The sequence below is a fragment of the Rattus norvegicus genome, chromosome 19 (genome assembly GCF_021556685.1).
Source record: "Rattus norvegicus strain SHRSP/BbbUtx chromosome 19, alternate assembly SHRSP_T2T, whole genome shotgun sequence".
Lineage (NCBI taxonomy): Eukaryota > Metazoa > Chordata > Mammalia > Rodentia > Muridae > Rattus > Rattus norvegicus.
The window spans coordinates 34,644,036-34,661,864 of NC_141552.1; the positions used below are offsets into that span (position 1 = coordinate 34,644,036).

Below are 17,829 nucleotides of genomic sequence, written 5' to 3' on the forward strand. Positions count from 1 at the left end.
ACAGTCCACTGGGGACAACCCTCCTGTGTAGAAGAAAAGTAGCAAACAGGCTGGTCATGGTGGCTCATGCCTTCAATCCCAGTACTCGGGAGGCAGAGGCAGACAGATCTGTGAGTTCAAGGCCAGCTTGTATACAATTGAGTTCCGGGCCAGACAAGGCTGTAGAGTGAGACCCTATATTAAAAAAGAAAAGGGGAGGGCTGGAGAGATGGCTCAGCGGTTAAGACCACTGACTGCTCTTCCAGGGGTCCTGAGTTCAAATCCCAGCAACCACATGGTGGCTAACAACCATCTGTAATGAGATCTGGTGCCCTCTTCTGGTGTGTCTGAAAACAGCTATAGTATGCTCATATATAATAAATAAATAAACCTTTTTTAAAAGGGGGGGTGGAGACAAAGGAGAAATAAAAAAATACCAAGGCAACCTGCCCCAAGATTGTAGGTATGGCTGCTGTGTTGCATGTGTGTCTGTAAGGGGCAGAGAAAAGAGAAGCTATATCTACACTCAGTGTTATGACCTATGGACATCTGAATGATTAGTAGTTTAACATTTCCTGAAAAGAAAAATGAGCTTGAGACCACAGCCAAGGTGGAGGGGTGATATGCCCAAGATGACCCCTTCCTTGTGCCATAATTTACAAGTGAAGCATAGAATAACAGAGACCATTTATGAGCCAACCTCAAACACTCAGGGACCACAGGGACCACTACGAGAGGCAAGTAAATGGTTAAAAAATGGAAGAGAAAGAGGAAAGAAGGATCAGGCACAATGAAGAGAAGCAGAACTAGAGACTCAAGGATAGTGAGGAACAGCCTGATGTGAGTAGCCAGTGATACCATCTGCGACCATAATGGGGTCCTGGCCTTTACAGCCACCAGAGCCCATGTCTGGGTCCATGGCCCTGTAGCAGTAGCTGAGGTCTGTTACCACCAAAGACCAGGCCCACATCCCTGGTCTGGGCTATAACCCAGGATTTGATATCTGAGGGCTGTATAGAACTGGCCCCACCCCTCACCTGGACATCCTCCTACCCTGGCCTCCTGAGTTCTAAGATTACAAGTGTGACATCTGTCAAGGAAGGTGTCACTAATGGCTCAGTCTGGAGCAAGATCTAAACAGGAAATCATGTATAGTGAGAGCTTGGGTTTTGTTAAAAACACAGTAATGTTATGTTGTATGTTTCTGTTTTAATCCCAGGTGTGGGATAAGAGGCTGCTTCACAGCAGGTGATTATGATTTGTTTCATGCACTAGCATAGGTGTGATCTTCGCCAGCTGCAGATAAGTTTAATTCTGAGAACTCTGGAGAGGGTATAAATGGGAGACCCCCAAGAGGGCCTGTGGATGTTGCTGCTCCCCCTGCTGCTTGAGCAAAGAGATGAGAAAAAGAAACGGGATCCTGATGATGAAGATTGGACTTGCCCCAAGAAACATGAAGTCTCTAATCAGCAGGAAGTAGTCTGAAGAGGTCCACACCCCTTCCCCCTCTAACCTTTTTTCTCTCCTATCTAGTATTTGGGGTTGGAAGGGATAGGGTGAAGTAAGACTTGGAAGGGAGATAGGTATAAGAACAATAAAGCAGCCCCTAAAAATGGCACAATCAAAGTCAATCTCGAGAAGCTCTGAGCCAGAGAAGTCTCCAGGAGGCAGCAGCATTTGCCAAAGACCTGTGACAGAAACAGGCTCAAAGTAGAGAAAAGGCTACTATGGAATCTCAAGTACAAGAATCGCTGTGGCCAGCCTCTGAGCAGAGAGGGATGGCATAGTGAGTGTGCCAAAGCCATCTCTAGAATATGCTGGGCTGCTCGCTATGTAGCCCAAGCAAGTCTAGAACTGAATGTTCATGCTTTCTAAAAGCTGCTTTTACAGAGCAAGCATGTGTCCCTGGTAGCTAGAATCACAGTGGCCACACAGCAAGTGTTAGGCCAGTGGTTTGCAACCTTCCTAATGCTATGACCCTTTAATACAGTTCCTAGAGTCATGCTGACCCCCAACCATAAAATTATTTCATTGGTACTTCATAACTGTAATGTTGCTACTGTTATGAATCCTAATGTAAATATCTGATATGCGGGATATCTATGTGACCCACCCATCCCCAGAAGGATCACTACCCACAGGTTGAGAATTGCTGTACTAGATGATCAAGCCAATGCACTGATATGTCCATATCTTCCTGGATTCTGAGTGAAAACAAAATGTCCTCCTAGACCACTAAAGTGCTTCTCCTGCTCTGAGAATTTGAAGTCTGTGATTTATGGGCATGCTTCTTTTGTTGCTACTATGGCTTTGATGTTCTTGTTCCTCCAAACACTCATGTTGAAATGTAGCACAGCCCAATGGTGCTAAGAAGCAGAGAGTTGCCATGTACTCAATACTAAAGCATATGTGTATCATGTATAAAGCTGTGGCTTCGATCCCACACACCACCAGGAACAAGTCAGAGCCTTTAGGGGTTTGGGATGGTGCGTTTAAGGATGGTACTTAGGCTGATATGATGATCCCAGCTTATCCATGGGCCCTGGGGGCCAGTCTCAGATTCTATGCACCAGGCAACCTCCAAGACATCTTGCTCTGGTTCAGGAAGATGGAAACACATCAGCTCTCCCACAAAGAAGTCGAGATGAGAAGCGCCTGAGTATAGGTCCACCTCGGCCAGTGCAAAGCATTTGACAGAAGCCAAGTACAGTGGTCCATGCTTGGAATCCCAGCGCCCAGTGTGTAGGTGAGAGCATCTGGAGTTCAAGACTAGCCTTGGATATATACATATAGTTTGATACCAGCCTGTACTGCATCATGAGATCCTGCCTCAAAAACCTGGGGGAAAAAAAGGCTCACTTGAGACTGCTATTTACACATCTGATTTCGCAGCCTGGAGTTCACAGGTGATTTTCTCATTCATTCATTCATTCTCTCTCTCTCTGTCTTTCTCTCTCTCTCTCTCTCTCCCTCTCCCTCCTCTTTCTGTGTGTGTGTGTGTCTAAGTATGTACATGTTATAAAGATATACTCATATTCCATATTGCCAAATGAAATCTGCACATACGTTATTAATAGCTTACCTGTAACTACTGTGTATGCTTTATTCTTCTGAATTCAACCCCTTCCTCCCAAGCCAGATGTTCCTGGAGAAGTACCAGGTTGTTGCCAATAGATACTAACTAGAGTCAGCATTTCACCAAGTGTCTGAGCCCAGACATTCAAGAGAATGAGGAACAAGTGCTTGGCGTGACAATGAGAGAGCCTCTGTCATCACACGTCTCAGACACGCGACTGAGCACCTGACCAGAGGGGCGAGATTGAGCTCTTGAGTGATTGGCTGACTGGTTTCCTAGTCCTCCCTATGTAGTCTGCTGACTGGAGGTGAGCTATGAGACGGTCATTTTAGATGTTGATCTGCTGCCTTCTCGGATCACTGACTCTCTGAATTAAGCTCAACCTGAAGGTGGGATTCCAGTCTCTGCTCACTGGCCTTCACAGTGACAGGCAGCTCCAAGTTCTGGTGTTCTAGTTTGTGGGTTGATACACACCTTAGTGCTAACCCGAGGAATGTTGAGTTTTCCACTTCCAGTTGATTCATAGCCACCATCCTGACCCTCTGTCGGCTGTGACTCCCCCCAACAAGTTTTACTTAATTTCGGGAAAAGTCTCAATTCAGGAAATGATGTCACTTACTTTCTGAGGTTTCCATGGAGTCCTCAGTCTGTGGCATCTTCAGACTGTTGGAATGATCACCTCTTTCTGCGTGCTTGTCCTTAGATTCATTCGGCATTTAACCCTTTATTGGGCCTTGCCGTGTGCTGCATGGACAGGACCAACCCAGCCCTCACGCAATCGATATGTACAAAGAAGAGATCTTTGAATTATGTGACGTTAGATACAGTGCTCAAAGTAGATTTTCCTAAGCCAGGCAGGGTGGCACGTACCTTTAGTCCCAACACTCAGGAGGCTGAGGCAGGAGAATCAATAATTCAAAGCCAGTCTGGGCTACACAGGGAGCCTAGTGACATCCTGCATCCAAAATGGGGTGGGAGGGGCAGAAATGTGGCTTAACAGTAGAACACTCAGCTCATCTACACAAGGACCCACCATTGCAAAGAGGAATAAAGAGAGCAGGGTGCACAGTGGGGCCCACACAATAACCAACGCCTGGCCCCACTTGTGTCAGTGAGACCCAGCACTCAAGTGCTTCTGCTCTGAGAATTTGAAGTCTGTGATTTATGGGCATGTTTCCTTTGTTGCTCCTATGGCTTTGATGTTCTTGTTCCTCCAAAACTCACGTTGTAAAAAATTTTCCTTTTTACAGTTGCCCCATAGGGGACAAAGCAACGAGGCATCATCGTGGAAGCGAAGAAATGACCCTCGGTGAAGAACTGGATATAATGGTGTGTTGATCTTGGACTTCTTGGCTTGCAGAACTGTAAATAATAAACACACATGCTTTTCTTAAGGCTGTTTTCTTTTTATGCATGTATGTGTATATGAGTATGTACAAACAAGTGCAGGTTCCCACAGGGGTCTGTCCCAAAAAATGACATGGGATGCCCTCAAGCCTCATTTAGTATAAAGCAAAGTAGAGAGGCAAAACCATGTTTTGAAAGAAAAGGGCAAGAGAGGAACTCTGGTCCTGTGTCCTATGTTTTAATCCCCTGAAAGAATACACAAGTTCAGGACCGACCCCAGGAGGCAGCTAGGAGACCAGAGATCAAAGCAGGCAAGAGTGAACTTTCTGCGGCCTCTCCCTTCGTGGCACTTAAACTCTATGGACGTGGCTGTTACTTTTCCGAGAAAATTAATGAGAAACAATCGAGGTAGGGTCTCTCTATGTTGTGTAGCCCAGGCTGCCTCGGTCTCCTGGATGCTGAGATTACGGGTAAGTACCACCATGCTCAGCTTAATAAGATTTAAAAAAACAACAAAAGAAGACAAAACCGATGGACGCAAAGGAAAATGTGAGCAAACCCACAGACCCTGAAAGCCTCTCTTCACTGTGACCCCTCCACAGACTCTTGTGCAGAGACCCTGGGTCACAAGAAGGAATAAGCCTTCTCTGTCACCGCCATCACCATTGTGACATTTTTAAGAGTTTATTATGTGCCGCACACCACACGTGATGTATGCACTGCCTCTTTGAATCTTTATAGCAACTCTTGGCTTTATCTAGTGCCATTATAAATAGTGTGCCTAAAGCCACATACTTGGTGGGAAAATAATGAAGCTAAGATTAGAACTCCATCAATTACAGAACCATCCTTCTCAACCGTGGCACCCCACTGTCTTTAAATAAGGAAGGAGCTCATGGTTAAGGAGCCCAAGTCACACAGAGTTGTGTGCCTGCTTTCCTAGCACCTGGGAAGGGGCTCACCGGAAGCCATTCATCTGAGCCCCGTTTTGAATTTCAACAGAAATGTCTGACTATTGGACTCACTGCACATGACCAATGCCTGTTGGAAGTGAGAGATCTGTCAGTGCTGGCTAAGCAGGGGAAGATGGAAGGCTTATCTGTTGATTTTGATGAATGTAAATGAATTCTATTACTTGTCAAAATGTTATCAAGACCCTGGTGAAACGAGAACACCCCCCACCTTCAGGCTGAAGAGAGAGAGAAAAGCGAGAGAGAGAGTAATGTTCAAGATAGGTTGCTTTGATTTGAAATGAAAATACACAACTTGGGGGTGGGGGCTTTCATGACTTTAGAGACCTTGGCATCCTTGCATATACATTCATGAATTAATCATTAAAATCCTGAACTGTGGGATAAACCACGTGGGTTTTCAATGCCAGCCCACAATAAAGGGGACCTCAAACAGTTATAAAGACAGGATGTTTAAGCTGACACTGCCTGGAAGGACTTTTCTCTAGTAATAAAGTGAGTGAGGTGAGTTTGTGTGTGTGTGTGTGTGTGTGTGTGTGTGTGTGTGTGTGTGTGTGTGTGTGTAAGGCAGTCCCACATCCCAGGCCAGAGCTGTGTGTAAGCCAGCTCCAACGGTGTCACCACAGATTAGTGCTACTTAATATCTGCTAATGGAATGGTTCTGTCTGCCTTCGACAGCAGGATCAAAAGAGGGCCGTGCAGCTTTTAAATTATTAGCACTAATTAGGCAAATCAAAGAGGAGGAGGGCAGGGAGACCAGAGAATGCATTAGCAGCAATGCAAGGGGATCACTGCCTACCTCATACTGTCAAGACCAAGCCGCCAAACAGCCAATTAGTGTTGAAGACCCTTCCAGTGTAAGGAAAGAACCATCAGACCCGCTCTGGGTGAAAGCGGGATGGCTTCATTACAGTGACTCACTAATTAAAATGTAAAGGTTGCTGACCGCTGCATAATTAAATAAGGTAGCAGGCTACAGCCCAAATATCCCGAGTTTGTGGACTGAAGCCACCTCCAGGGCCTCCTCTCTGACATTCCCAGTCTGTCTGGAGCCGTCCGTCGTCCTGAGGAGCACACCATGTTCTAAATAGTTTAAGAGCAAAAGTGTTCAAAGGGGATGTTTCTCCCGACCCCTGCCACCACCCATCCCCAAACTCAAGATCTATTTCCTCTAGAACCTTCTTTCAAGCTAATTAGTCAAGGCAATGGAGGCAAGTGGTGTTCAGCGGGAAGACGACCAGGCCTAATTAGCTCCCAGCCACCGGAATCTAAATTTAAAACCACGGAAGCCGAGGCTGTCCCTGTTGACGTAACCTTTATCTCTTTTCTCTTTCACCTGCCAAGCGGAAATACTATTTTCCTCAGAGTTTGGCTGGGAATGGTTCCCATGTTTTACATGGAATCTCAGGCTACTAAACCACACACATCTCCAGGGCCTGCAGACAAGAGAAGGTAACAGGGTGGGTGTTACCAAATAGTCCAGTCCCTGACTAGGAGACGGGCATCTTTCAATACCAGGTTGAGTTTGAGGAAGTTGTGCTAGGAGAGCCAGGTGTTCTCCTAACTGTAGGGATGATTCCATTCAAATTTTACCCTTCCGAGCACGGATGCACGCTTTCTTTCGCATTCTCTCTTCTCCCCCGTTTTCTCTCACACATCTTGTGTTCCTCTTCTCATTCTTTCTTTTGTCTCTCTTTCTATTCCTTCTCGTCCCACCCACCTTTTGAGACAAGTTTCCATATACCCCACACTGGCAACAATCCAGTGATGTAGCTAAGGGCATCCTTCGACTACTACCGATCCCTGTTCCTAGTTCCAAAGTGATGGAATTATGTGTGTCATACCATTAAGCTTTTGTCATCACTTCTCTCTATGTGTCTGTTTCTATAATTCTCCTTTTAAAAAAATATATATTTTTTACAAGTTGCTGTCTTACCACTAAAATGAGAACAAAAAGGAAGTTTTATCCACTCATTTCTTAACTTTTATTTAAAGGTCTGTTGTGTGAGACTTTCTCTGAGGAGGTATGAGCAAACATCTATAAACTCCAGCTAGGGCGGGAATGACAAACCAAAGTAACAATTCCACCCAGGTCCAACTTGGTAACTAAAGTGTTTACCAGGCTTACTTACAAGAGTATGTGTGAGGAATTCTTTACAGGAACATAGACAGCTCAAAGACAGCTGAATATCTGGAAAGCCCACCCTGCTATGGTTGATGGCTCATAAAGTACACTCTTGAAGCTCTCTGTACAATATAACATGCAGGAAGTTCATCAGGTCTGACAGTCTCCTCTCCTCAGCTTCCCATACTACTATAACCTTGATGGGGGAGTGATTTGTGAATCTGATAAATTTCAGGAACTAAGACTTGTGTATTGTTTTCTTCCTGTATTTTAACAAGCCTTCTTAGGATGGAATGTTTTAATTTGGAAAAAATTACTGCACAACAATTCCTTAACTTGGATAACTTTTATTGGAATTGCCTAAATTATCATTTGTTCTGACAATATTCTTTAATAATGGAAAATAGATATGAGTTAGTGTGGGCTAGGCTAGAGTAACAAATGGGCCCAATCATATAACAGATTAACAAGATTTATTTTACTTCTTACTCGCAAATTATCTCAAGATAAGTCTAGGTTGGAGAACTATCTCAACCCTACACATTATTCAGAGGTTAGGATTGGCTCTGTCAGCTTCTGGTAGCTTCTGAGACAGTAAAGGGGGGGGGGGAATAAATACATTAGAGATTTATAAGGACCAAATGAAAATGCCACTGCCCTAGTTTTCTTTCTGTTGCTATGACAAAACATCCTGAGAAAAGGGTTTATTTGTCTTACACTTCCAGGTCACAATTCATCAATAGGAGAACTCAACCAAGGGTCTCAAAGCAGAACCTGCAGGCAGGAACCACGAGGAACACTGCTTTCTGGCTCCTTCTCTGGCTTAGTCCCTGGCTCATGCTTAAGTAGCTTTCTTATACAGCCCTGGCACACCTGCCTAGGAGTGCCTGTACTGGGACTTCTGCATCCGTTACTAATCATCACACACACACACACACACACACACACACACACACACACACACACACACACACAGACTCATGCTGTCACACAACACAAACACACACACACACACATGCACACATACACATATACAGACCCATGCTGTCACACAACACAAAAACTCTCTCTCTCTCTCTCTCTCTCTCTCTCTCTCTCTCTCTCTCTCTCTCTCTCTCTCTCACACACACACACACACACACACACACACACACACACACACATACACACACAAAGCAAGCTGACCATGGAGGCAGGGTAAGACCCTGGCTTACTGAGGGTAAGACCCCTCTTCATACTGAGGGCAGTTTCCAGAGGTTGGCACAGCCTAACGCTGACACCTGGTCACATGTGTCCTGGTGGCATGTTCAAGGTCAGATCACACGTGTGCCGATCCACCCTGCAGCTCTCCAGGCCAGGTCCCTTCATTTGTTCCATCCCATTAACAACTCTGAGAGCTGGCTGAGCTTTTCCTGGCAAAAATCACATGAGGAAAAAGAAGAAAGACCTTGTCCCCACACTGCACACCCTCTGGACTGGACTGACATCTCAGGCACGTCCTCCGCTGCCTTCCCAGAGTCCTCTCATCCTCGGCAAGCATGATGGTCTTTAAGGTGGATGGCTTGCCTGAGAACTCCTAGCTACAGACACCGTGCCCTCCTCTAGCCACAATGGCAGCATTTACTGACAAGGTTGGGCATGAAATGTCACCACAGTGTTCTTGAGACAAATGTACTGTCCCTGCCCTTGTTGTCCAATAGCAGTTCTTTGTCCCACCAGGAGTTGTAAGTGAACAGGTAACAGCCATGGTCTGACATGCAGTGAGTCTTGTTCTGCTCCCAACTGGCAGTGCCCAGCTCTGGGAATCAGGACCTTAAGAGTTCCTAAAAACCATCCCGCCCTAGAGGGAGAGACAAGGCTAACACACTGGCTACACTCGCAGTCACATAAAAGTCTCTATTCTTGAGGAGGTGACTCTGGGGCCACAGAAGTGTGAGGGCCTGAGCTTGAATTCCCAGAACCCCCATATAAAGCCAGATCTTGAAAAGAGTGTAATAGTGTATGCCTCTGTAATCCTGGCATTCCTACAGGAAGATGGGAGGTGGAGGCAGGAGAAACTTTTTGGGTTAACTAGCTTGGCATATGCAGCAGAAAGAAAATTAAGAGACCCTGTCTCCAACAAGAAATGATATCTGAGGTTGTTTTCTGGCCTTCATGTGGGCATATCCATAATCACACACACACACACACACACACACACACACACACACACACACCAGAAGAGAGACAGAGAGACAGAGAGACAGAGACAGAGAGACAGAGACAGAAAGAGAGAGACAGAAAGAGAGAGACAGAGAGAGAGAGACAGAGACAGAGGGAGACAGAGAGAGACCGAGACACAGAGGAAGAGAGGAAGAGAGACAGAGAGACAGAGAGACAGAGAGAGACAGAGACAGAAAGAGAGAGACAGAGAGAGACAGAGAGAGACAGAGACAGAGAGACAGAGAGAGACAGGGAGACAGAAAGAAGAGGGAGAATTAAAGAAAAACTCTCTGTCTCAGTTTTCACATTAGCTTGTCACTGTTTCCCCTGTGCTGTCTTTGGGCTTCCATGTGCTCTCTTTGTTCCATGGGCGCAGGAACTCATTTGCTTGTTCACTTCCGCATCCTGGTGCTGGATACAATGCCTGCCTCATAGAAACTGTTCAATCAGTATTTGTTGAATGGATGCATGCGCTACATGAATGACACAGTTGCGAAGTCCTCCAGGGCAGCCTCCATGCCCTGCTGTTCTTGTAGCCAGAGCGGTAACTCTGTGAATACTTTATAACCACTGCCCTCTCCCACTGCTGCCCCATCCTCTCTAACCAGCCACCGTGACTCTGAATTCAAGAGGCCTCCCCAACACAATCCTGGGTTATTTTTGGTCTGTTTTTCCCCACTCTGCCCTATTATGGTAGTGAGAAGAAGCTGGCTACCTGCAGTTTGCCGTCGCACTACAGAAAACCAATCTTCCCATCTCTGCAAGCCACTAGGAGGTGTCCTCTATACCAAGCTACAGGGCGACAGCCACCCAGGCTGTGTTTGCAGAGAACCGTGTGATTACATTTTTAGCTTTCTGGCTGGAGGTAGCCAGCGAAAATGATCATAGAGACATACACAAGATATGGGAAAACGGACCCCAGCCACCTCCTCAAACACCCCCTCTCCTCACTCCCCCACAGACAGGCATGAGCTTCTCCATCTCCTTCAGTGGTGTGTCTTCTCATTTCAGATGGCTTCCCAGGCTCCAGCTCTCCTCTCCGCAGACTCTGAGAGGCCTCTCTAAGCTAATGAGATTGTGGGCTGGAGGTCTGGCTGTGGCCTGCTCTAATCTACTCTGTGCTAAACATGGTCATCTAATTTGAATGCTGAACCTGAGAATCTTTTCTTTTTTAGGAGACAGGAAGCAAGAGCATGTGAAAAGGGGATTTGTTCTCTGAGAGACTATAAACACAGAAGGCCGGGGTAATGTAGCCTTTCTATGTTGAAGGGATGAGCCCTTGGCTGAGGCAGCTCTCCCTCACAGACAGCAGCAGTCTCCAGAGGTTGACACAGCCTAGTACTGACACACAGGAGCCAGGAAAGCAAGTGTGAGCATCCGATGAGATGTTCAAGGACACAGGGTGGCAAAGGCAGTTTCATTGTGACCATTGTGAGTTTCAAGAGTTTCCACAACTCTGGAGCAGAAAGAGTGGCAGGGATCATTTTCCCTTTTTGGGGGGGGGGGGGGTTGGGGGGTGAGGAGAAGTGTGGTGGCTGACAAAGCAAAGCAGATATACGCTTGGCATTTGTCCAACTTGTCTTGTCGATTTAAACATGGGGGTTTGAGCATCCTAGGTTCCAACCCCAGCTCTACACCCCGCCCTGTGGCTTGGGAAAGTCAACCTGATTCTACCAAAGTCTGTGCTTTCTTCAGCCACTGGAAATAATAATAATCCCCCATGGGTGTGTTCAAAGCATTTAATAGACAAGCAAACATAAAGCAGTACAGACGGAAAACAGATACGTAAAGCATAGAAGCCGCCATTGTACATCCGTGTTGTAAATGAAGCTACGGTGAGGATTAGTGTTGTCAACCTCACGGAATCTAGACTCTCCCAGGAGACAAGGCTCCAGGTATGTCTATGTCAGCCTCTGGGAATGCCTGTGAGAGGCTGTGTAAATTATCTAGGAGTTAACCGAGTTGAGAAAACCCACCTTCACTGTGGATGGCCCCATTCCACCGGTTGAGGTCTTAGACCAAAGAAGAGGAGAAAAGGAGCCACACGTCAACAAGTCATCTCTCTCTGCTTTCTGGTTGCACACATCATGTGACCAGCTGCCTCACTCACCTGCCTCCATGATTTCGCCACCATCATGAGCTGTGCCCTCAAACTGTGAGCCAAGTAAACCCTTTCTCTCTAAGTTGCTCAGATATTTTGTCTGAGCAGTGAAGGAAGTAATCCAGACAGATGTGAACAGAATTGTCCTCTGGGTTGTCAGGTTTAAGTCGGGTGCTGTACACCATGGTTGTACAGTGCCTGGCATAGGCAGTATCTTAGTCAGCCCATCATAGCTGAGCATGAACAACTTAAACAACAGAGAGGCTTTTTTAAAGATTTATTTATTTTATATGTCTAATTCCTTTGCCTGCATGTATGTATGTTCGTCACGTGCATGTCTAGTGCTCAGGGAGGTCAGAAGAAGGTATCACACCCTATGAAACTCGGGCTACTGGTGACTAGAACTCACCATACGGGTGCCGAGAACCCAACCAGGGTCCTCTGCATGGACAGTGGTGTTCTTCACCCCTGAGCCATCGCTCCAGGCTCAGACTCTTTTAAACACAGTTTTGAAGGTTGAAAGGTCCCAAATCAGTGGTCCAAAGAGTTCGGGTCCTGATGTTGCCGCTCTTCCTGGCTCACAGATTCTTCACACAGTAGAGAGAAAGGCAGTTCCCAGGTGTCTCTGACTATGAGGTCATTGATCCTAGCAGATAAAAGTCCCGCCCCCGTGACCTTGTTTGGCTTTAGCCATTTCCTGAAGGCCCTGAACTAGGCGGATGTTTGTCGATGCAACAAAACACTTGGCATGAGTAGTTTAAGAGCTATGACTCATTTGGGCTGCAGGTTTCAGAAGGTTCAGAACATGGTCCTTGTTCTGTTGATTCTGGGCCCAGAGTGAAACAGAAAATTATAGTGACAGGAGAATGTGACAGAAGCTACCCACTTGGTGACATAAAAAAACAAGGGGGTTGGAAGGAAACTGGGACTAGTTATAATCTTCCAAAAAGTATACATAGTAACGTACCCCTCTGGCAAAACCCTTCCTCTTGAAGTTTCCAGGACCTCCTACTTCAAGTGGGGACCTGCTCGCCACCACTAGAGAGGGTCCAGCCTACGAGGCATACTTCACATTCGAGCCATAATAAACCCTTCTCTATATGGCCATACAGACGGTTAAAACCTAACATGTGTTTGTGGAGGGAAGGATGGGGTACAGCTAAGCCCGCAGCAGCGTGTACACAGCAAGCCTTACCCTAAGCTGCAGTGGTTACTACAATAGTTGAAGAAGCTCACGTCAGGACTGTGATCAAACTGGTAACGCATCTGACATTTTGATGGTCTTCCCTCATCTGAATCACCGCATTGATTCAGATACCCATCGTGGCTCAGAGTGATGTTGGATGCTGACCAGCCAAGGCTAGCACGACAGAGGCTCCTTCTCAGTCGTTATATCTGCCTACCCAGCCCCAGCTCTGATGGGTTTCAGCTTCTGATGACCATTTCTGCATCTACTCTTGATTTAGGGTGGGTCTTGGTTTTGGTTTCTTAACTTAGGATGTTGGACAGAAGAGATGGCTCAGCCATTAAAGGCTGGGCTCACAACCAGAAAACAGGATCTTGCTACATAACCCAGGCTGGCCTCAGATTCACTATGTGACTTTGACATCATGATCTCCCTGACTGCTGGGACTACAGTACGCACCCCTGGATCTGCTAGTTCTTTGAGGACCTCCCTGACCTGCTGGGCTGTTCCTCAACTTCAGGCAAAAGGCGTGTGGGGTAGCTTATTTTCCCTCACAGTCTTGACAACTTGGAGTATCACAAAACTGCTCACCAGGATCCCAGAATATGCTTCTGGGGAACCCAGTCAAGATGCCAGCTCTACCCCCATCCCCAATGACACTGTACCTGACTCTCAGACATTAATCTAGTAATTCCTCTTGGCAACCCCAGGAAGCAGTGTTTCAGTGAAGCCCCATTCCGCAGATGAGGAAATAAGACACAGAGAATGTTCTAGTAACTTTTCCAATATCACACATCTGTAAAGGGCACAGAGAGGATTTACTTTCCACCATTCTTTTGCCCCACTCCTGTCTTTTATTCAAGATACCAAACTCTTTCTTATGAATTTAACAAGAGCTATTGCTTCCTCTCAGGAACCCTAGCGCTTCACTAGACAGCACCCATCAAGGGTAAATGAATGAAAGAATAAATGAAGGACCTGAGTCCTTGTGAATGAATGAATGAATGAATGAGTACTTGCTGAGTAAAAGAATGAATGAATGGCCTGAGTATTTGTGAATGAGTGAGTGACCTGAGTACTTATGAATGAATGAGTGACCTGAGTTCTGTGAATGAATGAATGAATGAATGAATGACTTGAGTACTTGTTGAGTGAAAGAATGAATGAATGACCTGAGCACTTATCCAGCAGCTACTTAGATATTCTAGATCAAGGCAGGTAATTTACCCGCTTGCTTGGGAACCTCTCTGTTTTCCCCTTGGGTCTCAAAAATGGTCATTACAGCTTTCATTCATTCTCAACACCAAAACCTTCAGAGGCTTCTGAATCAATTTGTCCACCATCTTAATCGGTTGCTCTTGCCCCGTGCCACCGACTATGCCTAACCACAAACCCTTAAGCTCCAAGCTCCCCATGAGAGGTAAACATAGGAGCAGTGAAAAGTGAGCCCTTGTGCTAAATGCAGGGCCACAGCTCCATGCGGTGTGTCCTATTACTGCCTCCGTCTCATGAAAGAGGGGACAAAGATCAGAGCATTCAGATCATCTTCCTGACAGGGGAAAAAACCTAGGGCTTGGACCTCGTTTTTCCCAGATCTCTGTTATATGCTATTAGCTCACAGGTCATGAACTCGGCACTACAGGCCAGAAATTCCACAAGCCACATCTCGTTTTGCCTCTACAGCATTGTTTTTTAGCTGCCTGTGTTTTAGATGTCTATTTCACTAAGTGAAATCTGACTTCTCAGCCTCCTCTGAACTAGTCACATGTGGCAACCAAGAGCCCTGCGCCCAGTGGACATGCCAGACAGGAGCCAGTGGCTCTACATAATAGAGCACTCCTAGTAGGATTTGCTTCTACCCACTGCTCTTGTGGGCTCACCTCAGCCATGAGTCCCCATTTGTCTCACCTTCCTGGCCCTGAAAGGGTGGAAGTTTGCCACCTCCATCACCCACTGTGCTAGCTCCCCCTCTTGTACCTAAGATTGCCCCTCTTACCAGGAGAAACAATGGTAGCAACCAGATCTTGTGGGTGGCAATAACAGTGTAGCACTCCACATATGGAAAAGTATTCCTGCATCCATGAGCTATTTAATGACAGAGATAATAGACATTTCCTGGCAACTGATCTGGGCCAAGGTCTGTCAATAAATACAAGAGAAGCAGAGGGGAAAAAAACAGAACAGTCTCTGCCTTTCGAAAGGCCACAGCCTACGGTGCAGAGAAACCACTGAAAATAGAACCAAGCATGGTTATGGAAGATGTTTATACAAAGAACAGGGAGACCAGAGAAGCAGCCACCAACTGGCAAGGAGTCTGAGCTGCTATAACAAAGTGTCTGAGGCTAAGCTGGCTCTCAGTCCCCTCTGATAGATAGATAGATAGATAGATAGATAGATAGATAGATAGATAGATAGATAGATAGATAGATAGGGTGATAGATAGATAGATAGATAGATAGATAGATAGATAGATAGATAGATAGATAGATAGATAGATAGAGTGATAGATGGAGTGATAGATGGAGTGATAGATTGAGTGATAGATAGATAGATAGATAGATAGATAGATAGATAGATAGAGTGATAGATAGATAGAGAGAGAGATAGATAGATAGATAGATAGATAGATAGATAGATAGATAGATAGAGTGATAGATAGATAGAGTGATAGATAGATAGAGTGATAGATAGATAGATAGATAGATAGATAGATAGATAGATAGATAGATAGGATAGTAGATAGGAGATAGATAGATAGATAGATAGATAGATAGATAGATAGATAGATAGATAGACAGATAGACAACATCTGTAGCCCTGGCTAGCCTAGAACTCATTGTGTAGACTAGGTTGGCCTTGAACTCACAGAAATTGGCCTTCCTCTGCCTTCTTTTTTTTTTTTTCAAATGACTTAGATGTAATCATTGGAAGCAAACTGAATGGAAAGCTTACAATAGAAGAGATACACGTCGGTGCTTTTTACAAACCAAGATGGGACAGACTGAGGGCTGCTCCTCAACCTGATCCTTTGCAAACAAAGATGTCGACAGTGTTCCTGGGACTCTGGCTCAGGAAAGGGGAGACTGCTGGTTCTGTGGTTCAGTCACCTTGTTCAGCACTCACTCCTGGCCAGCATCTGCAGCACTGGTTTGCCGGTTCTGGTCATCGCCCTTCTTCTTGTGGCCAGAGACAATGTCCTCATCCGCAGAAGCAGAACTGCAGCCTCCACTGCTGTTCTGTATGTTTGTAGCTTCATGGCCAATGGCTCCCAAATACCCAGCTCTTTCAAGTCCACATAAGGTACCAGTTGCACCATTCACACCCCAGGTCTCACAATTCTCCTGTGTGTGCTGGGCTCGAAGGGAGGTAAGCAGACGAATGGTACTGGCCCCACAATTCTGGATCAAGGTCTGAGGGATGACCTCTAAAGCCTGGGCCAGAGCCCTATAGGGCCATTGTTCCACACCAGTCATGGCTTTAGATTTTTGTGTCAAGGCATGGGCCACAGCCATCTCAGAGGCCCCGCCACCAGTCACCAGCTGAGGGTCCAGGAGAACATTGTGCACACTTGCAAGGCATCCTGGAGGTTGCGTTCTACTTCCAATAGTATCTCTTTTGCTGGCTCCTCTAAGAAGAATGATGCAGGCCTTTGGGTCTTTGCAGTCAGTGATGAATGTGAAGTACTCTTCTCCAATCTTCTTGATTTCCAATAAGCCTGCTCCTGTACCAACATCATCTTCTCTCAGTTCCTCGGGTGGGCTGACTATCCATGAACACAGACTCTAGCAATGTGATTATTGTCTGTTTTCCGGACTCTATGGATGGCTATGATATTGACCCACATGAGGTAGTGCTGAGCTAAATCTGAGAAGCCCTTTCCTGCTGGATGTACTCTTCTTCCATTTGCAGGATTCGGGTGAAATCTTCCTCTCATGTAATCTCAATGTCAGTCTGGCTTTCTCCTTTCTTGTACTCCAGAAAAGAAACCAGTAGAACAATTCGAGGATTCTTAATATAGCGGTGCATTCTTGGATGGGTCACATCCTTGTTAATCATAACTCTACGTAAGACACACGAGTCTTCAAAGATACCCCGGGGTATCTTTTCCACCCTTGCATACTTCTTCATGGCAATTTCCTTTCTGCCATTCTCTTCGAACTGAACAGTCTTAACAGCATCCAGTGCAATGTTGCATGCCAAAGAGGACCACCGACTGATAACTTTTGTAGTAATAGAGCTATTGATGATGTTCAACATCATATCACGGTTATTGACATCAACAGGGATACTGATTTTCTTCAGAGTGTTGATCATATCATCCAGTGCCATGTGGTAAGCACTGATCACCACTGTTGGGTGCATCTGCTGCTCTAGGAAATGCTCAGCCACAGACAGCATTTCTCCAGCAAGAATAATTACTGACGTGGTCCCATCTCCAACCTCTTTATCCCAGGTCCTGCTAATTTCAATCATGGATTTTGCTGCGGGACGCTGGACTTGAATCTCTCAAAGAATGGCATTACCATCATTGGTCATCACAATGCCTCGTGCTGGGTCCAAAAGCATCTTCATTATAGATTTAGGTTTCAAACAGGTCCAGATGATATCTGCAATTGTCTTTGCAGTATTGATATTTCCAGATTGAACTTTTCTTCCAGACACACGCTGTGTATTCTGACTGAGCAGGAGCACTGGACAGTGGCCCACCATGGTGGCATGGCGAAGAACCGACTTCCCAGAACTGGAGGAAATTGGCAGAATCTTCTGGAGAGAAGAGCAGCGAAGAAAATGCTGCCTCCTCAGGACTGACACAAAAACCTGCTCTGCCTTCTTTTTTTTTAA

General features: G+C 45.9%; 1 non-coding gene and 1 pseudogene across 1 annotated transcript; one reads left to right on the forward strand and one right to left on the reverse strand.

Moving 5' to 3' along the window:
- Nucleotides 1–424: 424 nt before the first annotated feature.
- LOC120098692 (small nucleolar RNA SNORA17) lies at nucleotides 425–552 on the forward strand. The gene has a single exon (XR_015644483.1). It is a non-coding gene; the product is annotated as a small nucleolar RNA SNORA17 (small nucleolar RNA).
- A 15,554-nt stretch (nucleotides 553–16,106) lies between these two features.
- On the reverse strand, nucleotides 16,107–17,697 carry Cct3-ps5 (chaperonin containing TCP1 subunit 3, pseudogene 5; annotated as a pseudogene).
- Between the last annotated feature and the right edge of the window lie 132 nt (nucleotides 17,698–17,829).